Here is a 7,762-nt window from a genome sequence, read left to right on the forward strand (position 1 = left end):
TTAGTACTTTCAATCTAGACCAGACAATAAATTTAGTTGTCATCTTGATGAATGATTTTTAACTTAGTGGAGTTATGACAGCTAATCCACCTCCTTTTCTAATTGGTGGTTGAGTACACACATTGTAGAAACAGTTTTTGTTAAGAGTGTCAATCGCAAAATCATTTTATTGCTTTGTTTCAGATAGGAAAACAATGTTTGGGTTGGATTCAAAGATTAGTTTAGAAAGTTGTTGTCTAGTGTCTTTGGAACCAATCCCTTGACAATTCCAGGATAATATACTAATAAACTGCCAGAAATAGGAAATAACATGATAAGAGAATGTAAGGAGGGGGTTTAGGAAATTTTAGAGGTACAACAGCAAGATAGAGAAGGGTTTTTTAGTTTCCTAAAAAAGTTAATGTTCCAAGCAAAAAAAGAGTAAAAGAGAAATGATCAATAAGGCAATGAAGATTTAGAGGATAGATAGTAATTGAAAATTCAAGATTGTAAAAAGCCCAAACCTGATTTTTTGGGAGAAGAGTCGATTCAGCAGGGAAACTATCCTTCCCAAATTCATAGCCATAAGCCACATCACTTCTCGCAGAACCTTTGATCTTTAGACCCAATTTTGCTTTCTTCATTTTCAATTTAGCTTTGGAGATTTTCTGGTTTGAAGTAGCTGTTCCTTCAATAAAGTTTTGGTGGAGAGCCTCAGAATTTTTGGAACACCAAGAAAAAGTAATTGGTGCCTGAGAGATAGGATATTTGAATTTCTTGAAGGAGGGGGATCATCCTCCAAAGGTTTCCTTTTAGGGTTTAGAGGTTCAGAGATGAAACTACTAGAAAGATTTAGAGGAAGAACATATGTTTCTCTGGTAATACGAGATCAGGATGGTTTTTTGGGTAAGATTTCAGTAAAAGGGGTAACAAGGGATATGGAGGTGTCAACCCGAAGGATAGGTGAGATCCACCTTCTGAGGTTCTAGAATTGGGTAGTCGACGGGTTGGTGAGATTTATTGGGATAGTTTCCTTTCATGAATGGGTTATAGGAGAAATCATTTATATCATGAGCTCGGAATATAACAGGTTGTCGGGGGCCAACCTGCGGGTAGACTATTGGGGGTGGAGTTTAAAGGTTACATGACCAGAATATTTAGAGGAACATGCAACATGACCGTCACAAGGTTAGGTATGAAGAAAGGGATTTTATATCAGAGGTTGGAAAGATGAGTTTGGGGGGGTTGAGAATTGGAAAAATGTCTTTCAATATAAGGGGTGTTAGAAGAGCTACCAGATTTTCCTTTGATACTTTCCATAGAAGTACTTTTACAGATATTTCTTGCTATTGATTTTTGTTTCCCTTTATAGTTAGAGCTTTGGTTTAGAACAACTTCACGTCTCCTTGGATTGCAGTTGTCTTTATTGTGATCAAAGGTTCTGTAATGTTGAAATAGTCGGAAAGGATGAAGCGTATAAGCAAATCCAGTCCAAGTTTTCTTTCTTTCCACTTCGCAGTTAGTTCCAAACGGTAAATCGTGAGTAATCTCCACTTCCACCAAAACTTCCATATTTTTTTCATCATAATCTCTTCCATAAGGGTCTTTAAAGAACAACATACGACCTGCAGGACTAGTAATCCCAGACAAGGATTTGAAAGTAATATAGTTGACTGATACTCTTTTAAGATGAATGCTTAATAACACATTTTCAAACTCTTCTGGGTCTATAGATTCTACACCATCAAAAGGGATTTGAACCATTGTCGTAACTGAAACATGAATTATCCAGGGCCTAGGCATACCAATAGCAGAGAAGTCTTCAAGACGTTTGAACTTGAGATGATAGAAATTTTTTTATTTGTTGAAAGAAGTAACTTCAACTTCTCTTTTTAGATCCCAGTATTTCCTGATGTAGGCTTGAGATTCTGAATAATGGACATTTGAAGGACAATGAAGTTTTCCAATGGCACATGCCAGACATTTGATTCCACAGGAGTGGGTTGAGTATAAACTTGTCAAAAACTACCACTGGACGAAGCCTATCAGGGATTTTAAGGTTGTTTTGCATGGTTTCAGTGATTTCCTCAACAAAAGAGCATTTAGAGCTGGTGAGAGACATCCACACTAAGATAACAATAACTTCCCGCCGTAGAATTGAATGAGAGTTGGTGAGGGTTGAGAGCTTGTAAAAAATTAATGAAATAGAAGAAAATTTTCTCCAAAGCTTAGAAATAGAGAGATAAGAGAGAGTGCTTAAATTATAAGTTATTTAAGAGAGATGGTGAAATACAAGAAGAGATAGATTCTCATTGACCAAACAAATAAAATAGAATCGAGGCCAACTACTTTCATTAATATTCCCCAGAGAGTTGAGAACCCAGGATTGGTTTGTTTGAATTTCATCACATGGTTAAAGCTGTTTGATGTATTTTCAAAGTTGTTGTAGTAATATGATTCGTTCAAGAATTGTGAAAGCGAATTTTTAGATTTTTTTTAATAAATAAAAATAACGAACTAAATTAAAAAGATGTTGTGAAAATTATGGAGAGAATAGGGCTAGGATTCCACCATTGGTTGATATTAGTGATTTAAGAAAACAATAATTATGCAACTCAACATTCAAATTGATTCTAATAGTATTGCCTAGACATGTAGATTTCCAAAAGAATATATGTTAATCCAAGCATAGAATATCAAAACCCTAAAGCAAGCATATTCTATCAAGAGAAAATGCACCTAACTAATCAAAATCATATAAACAATTTTTAGTTCAATGCAAAAATCATAATAGAGTTGTTGTAATTAATTAATAGAAATATATCACTTTACCGAAACAATGGCTTCCTCCATAGTCCCAAGGATTGGTTTTAGCTCATCATGATGTTGGAAACACGCTCAAAAGTTGATTTCATTGCTCAAAGTAGGTGTACAAATGATGAAATGGAGAAAATGATGAAAATTGGGTGTTTGCAACGTTTATAATTGTTGCAAAACACTGTTACAAAGAACGATAGAAAAGAACTGATGTTGTTGTAACTCTGCGACCCTCGTGTGGCTGTCGTTGTCATTGTTAATAAACGACTGCCTCTGGTGGTCTTTTGTTCTTCGTGTTCTTGGTGCAGCAGCAGAAACAGAGTTCTGAAAACTCTTGATTCACGCCTCCTGAGCTCTCCTCTCGACCCCAAACTCTCCGTCCCCCTTCCTCGCAACCTCAACAACATATTTATATCCAACAGGTGAAAAAAATCCTCTGTAATAACTCAAAATGATCTTCATATATACGGCAGTGAAGAAAATATTTTCTGGAGTATTTTCTTTCGATTCTTGATTCCTTCACGCGTCTGTGGATGTCAACTTCTCCTTTTTTACCTCGTACACGCTTCCAACAGTTGTTAGAGTCTTCCCAGCATGCGCAAACTCTCTCCAACTCATGCAAATCCCGTGAATATCTCCTCCCTTTGCACACACACCTCTGTTTTCTTCCCAACGATTATCCAGCCAAACTGGATCAATTCCAACTACCCTACCACGCCTGTTAAGCTAAATAAAGTCTTCCCATGAAGTTTCAGCCATTGAATCACACTATAACCCTTTCAAATCACGAACTGAAAATCTGTGAATATTTTCCTGCCAAAATTTATATTTGAATTTGAAGAAGATGGGTGATGTGGACAAAAATGGGTGATGTGGACAAAAATGGGCTACATATAGCCGTGGGTGACAGTTAGCAAAAATGGGGGTATGTATAGCAAATGTCCTCCGGGGTGCTCCGAGCAAATTTTCGAGCCGAATTTTCCAACAATATTTATTTTCCAAAAATACCTAAAAATACATAAAAAACAATATTAGTACAAAAATCGAGTTCCAACAATATAGACATTGAGGACAATTTAGACACAAAAATGTGTCTATCACTGTTATATTTGGAAGGACCTACAAATTTGCTTGTATCCCAGATAGATAGGGGTTTAATGAGTTTCAGAAGGTAGTTGGGATAATTGAAAAGACAGGGAGACAAAGTACTGTTTTGGTATTTAGTAAGCATAGAGATGTCCATGGATAACTGACCAGAGATATGACAAATATTTTGGTCAGAGGTGTTAGAGATATTTCCTGAGAATTTGGACGTGTCTGAAGACCGAGAGACCAAGGGACAAGGATTAGACTTTCCTGGGTTAGACATTGCAGAAGAGCCCTTAACCTGAAAGTGAGGTAACAATTGAAGATACCGGAGAAAAGCTATGAACTTCGAAAAGTGTTTACTTGCAGAAACAACAAAATTCAAAGATAAAGTTATATGAAAACGAGGCGGTTGGTTATTTGAGGTGAGGTGAAATATTATAATTAGGATTAAATGAGGCATTAAATTTCTTGAGTAGGTGTGAAGAGAGTTATGAATTTTGGGGAGAACGAAAGGTTTTTGAATGTTATAAAGGAGGGGGAGAGGACACATGAGATAGGATTTTCAAGGGGATAGCAAACCGATTGGGAGATTTGAAGCATTGAAGATAAAAGAAGATGAGGGAAAACAGAGAAAGATTCATAGAGGGTTGGATGCCAGTCGATGAGACTGAGACCATTGCCAAACCAGATGGAGTACTGATACCCATCCGACAACCTTGTTTCATAGTTGAGATTGTGGTAGTTCCATAGGTCGTGGAGATAAGCAGTGATGAGGAGACGGTAGCATAAAGAAGCACAAGGAATAGGAGACCAGCAAAGATGGAGGCTAAGGAGAAACGTAAGAATCCTCGGAAGAAGAGGGGAGTTAGAGGAAGAAACAATAGAGGGGGAAGAGATCAGAATTGAAAGGCAAAAGGAAGTATTAAGGAAGGCAGAAAAAAGAATGGGTTTGTGTTTTAGAAGTTTTTGTTTATTTCTAGATTTCATGTGGGTTTGGGATTTAAAGTTTGAGATTAAAGGCTACTTGTAGGGATGTTTTGTATTGCAAGGAATATGTGTTTGAGAAATTTTATTGTTCAGAGAAAGTTGTTTGAGATTGTGGTTATACTGTATGAAATGAGAATGGATCTTAAAATTCTTAGTTCTAAAAAAGTTTGAGTGATTCTAGTTTTCATTGTGATTTTTTGTGATAGATATGAAATTTAATTGTAGTTTTTGTGATTGAAATCGTGATTGAGAGTAAAAATTGATGTGATTCATGACTGTTATTTCCTATAAATACAGCTTCGCATGTTATATTTTTAATATAATACGACTTTAAAGATACATTAGGAATGGAAACAAGTCAAGTTAGTATTACTAACCTCAAGTGGAAGGATGATGTCTTCGTTGCGGTTACTTCTTTTCATTCTTCAGGTCTTCGGAGTAATACTTGTATGTCTCGACATTCCTAGACTTTCTGGGTAACCTAAACGAAGTTGACTCTAGTATTTAATCAAGCGAATCTAGATGAGTTTTGATACTAAAATATGACAACTAAACTTGACATACTAACGCTTGGTATGTTTAACCGGGTTATGCTCTAACACTTACCTTCTTTTCAGAACCCCATCCAGTATGGTGTTCTCCTTCAACTTCCGACTCTTCTGCAGAGAAGAGCGCCATATCTTTACTTATTTTCTGATATCGTTTTTGAATAGAGGTCCAAGGATGCTTCGGTATTTTAGATAATTGACGTTCCATGACATTTGATTTGACTCCATAACACCGCTTTTGATTGATCAGTTCCAATAGAAGGATCTTGAGACATTGATAGAATTTTACACATCGTTATGTCTTTCATTACTGAAAAATTTGGACCTCGCGGTGCTCGTGATACCATAACTCTAAACGATCAGAAAAAAATGATATTGTGATTTGTTTCATAGATTGATGGTGTAATTATTCTCGACTGAATTTTTAATTGTGATGAAATTCCAAATGAATACATCTATGTATATGGATTTGAAAGATAGTCGTTGAAACAAAACTTTCGATTTTCTCCTACGTTCGGAAAAAATTCAAAACTTTCACAGCGATCGGAAATTCATCAGGCGCACGTAGAATCTTCGCCCCACATGGGGCGAACATGTTATTTACGCATGTGTGAGCCGTATATATAATGTCCGCCTACACAAGATGTAAATACCCTCAAGCTCGTCAACGCTATTAGACCAGTCAAGAGTTGATCTAGAAATTATCAAGAAACGTTTTAGCCGATAATGACTCGATTAGTTTAACACGAAGGTTAATTAATAAGAACTAATCTAAAAACGATCTAGATACGAAACCAGTACCATTAGTTAGATCTCGAAAATTTATACGAAATGGACTGCTCGCACGCGTCATTTGGACACTGGGTGAAGAAGATTTATTAAGTTGTTTTTAGAGGGTAAAATAGTAATTATGGAAATTTCCCTTGTGGTTGCACGTGTCAAAGCGAGTGGGTGACTCAGAAGATTGGGTCGGCCTTATCTACACAACGTGAAGATAACTCTCTTATTTTCTCCTCTTTTTCATTCATCTTCTTTCGTCTTCTCTTTCTTTCTTCCTCTGTTCTTCTTCTTCTCTGTCCGTAGCCTCTGGTGATTTGAAGGGTAAGATGATGGTTCTGTGATCAGTAGAAGGTGGATAAGATCATTTAATAGTCGATGGTGATGATGATGGCGATGGGGTCTGTAATCGATTCAAAATTAAAAGAGGAAGTAAATTAGTAAGAGTAGAATTAGGGTTTCTCTGAGGGTGTGTAGAAGTTCGATTGATTATGGATAAGGAAGAATTAGAAGATGGGTTTGTTCTTTATTGATGTTTGATGGAAGATATGGGTTGTTTGAGGATTGAATCAGTAAGTTAGGGTTTCTCAGAGAATTTAGTTGGTGTTCATTTTGGTAATGAATATGGAGAATTAAGGATGGGTTTGGTCCATTGAGGAACGTGATGAAGTCAATTAAATGTTGGAGTTGTTCTAGGGAAGAACTGAAGAAATTAGGGTTTTTTCTTGAGTATTTTGGATTAGTAGAAGCAGGGGATATGATTCTGGAAATGGATTAGAGGTGGATGTATGGTTTGGGTTGATGTGATGAATGAACCGAATCGATGGGTTGTTGTAGCTTTAGGAAGAATTGCAAAATCCCTCTAAGTAACAAGATGCGTTGATTTGTATTGCTGGAGTGGAATTAAATTGAGGTAATTATTCTTCTCAATAAGAATTAGTTCAATTTCATTATTGAATTTATAAGTTTGTCAATGAAGTATGAAATCTGTTTGAGGTATAGAAGTTGATGTTGATTTTGGAATTGGGTTAATGAATGTAAACTAGGAACTGCCAGAAGTGTTTATGATGTTGCTTTGAACTGAATTGGATGATAATGCAAAGTGTTGTGATTGTAGTGATGCTGCACAATTGGTGGTGTTGGAGTGATCTGGTTTGAGATGGATCATAGGTTGGTTTCAGTTGTGGAGTTTGGAAGTGAATTTTGGAGAATGAATTGTGCAGGTGAGATACAAATGATAGTGGTTTGAAGTTCTGGTAGAATTAGATTGAGATGGTGTTATGTAGTTGTGGGGAAGTTCTTGTTTTACAAGACTGCAAGGTGTATTGAACTGTAAGAGGTAATGGATATGCAGTGTTGTTTGTTGTCGCAACTGAAGTGTAGACTAGAAGTTAGTAGTGTTATAGTTATTGGAACATGAGTGTACTTGGGAGATGTTTGAGAAGAAGTTGATTGTAATGATGTTAGCAGTGGCCTTAGTGAAAAGCTTAAAGCTGCAATTTGTATTTGAGAATAAGTTATATAGTTTTTTTTAAATGAATGAATTGATATTGTGTTTATCTTGC

At 36.2% G+C, this 7,762-nt stretch overlaps 1 long non-coding RNA gene across 1 annotated transcript; it reads left to right on the plus strand.

The window, feature by feature from the left end:
• Positions 1-6,445: 6,445 nt before the first annotated feature.
• LOC113302673 lies at positions 6,446-7,762 on the plus strand. The gene is made up of 2 exons (XR_003337013.1): positions 6,446-7,110; positions 7,315-7,762. It is a non-coding gene; the product is annotated as an uncharacterized LOC113302673 (long non-coding RNA).

The sequence above is a fragment of the Papaver somniferum genome, chromosome 8, assembly GCF_003573695.1.
Source record: "Papaver somniferum cultivar HN1 chromosome 8, ASM357369v1, whole genome shotgun sequence".
In the NCBI taxonomy this organism is placed as follows: domain Eukaryota; kingdom Viridiplantae; phylum Streptophyta; class Magnoliopsida; order Ranunculales; family Papaveraceae; genus Papaver; species Papaver somniferum.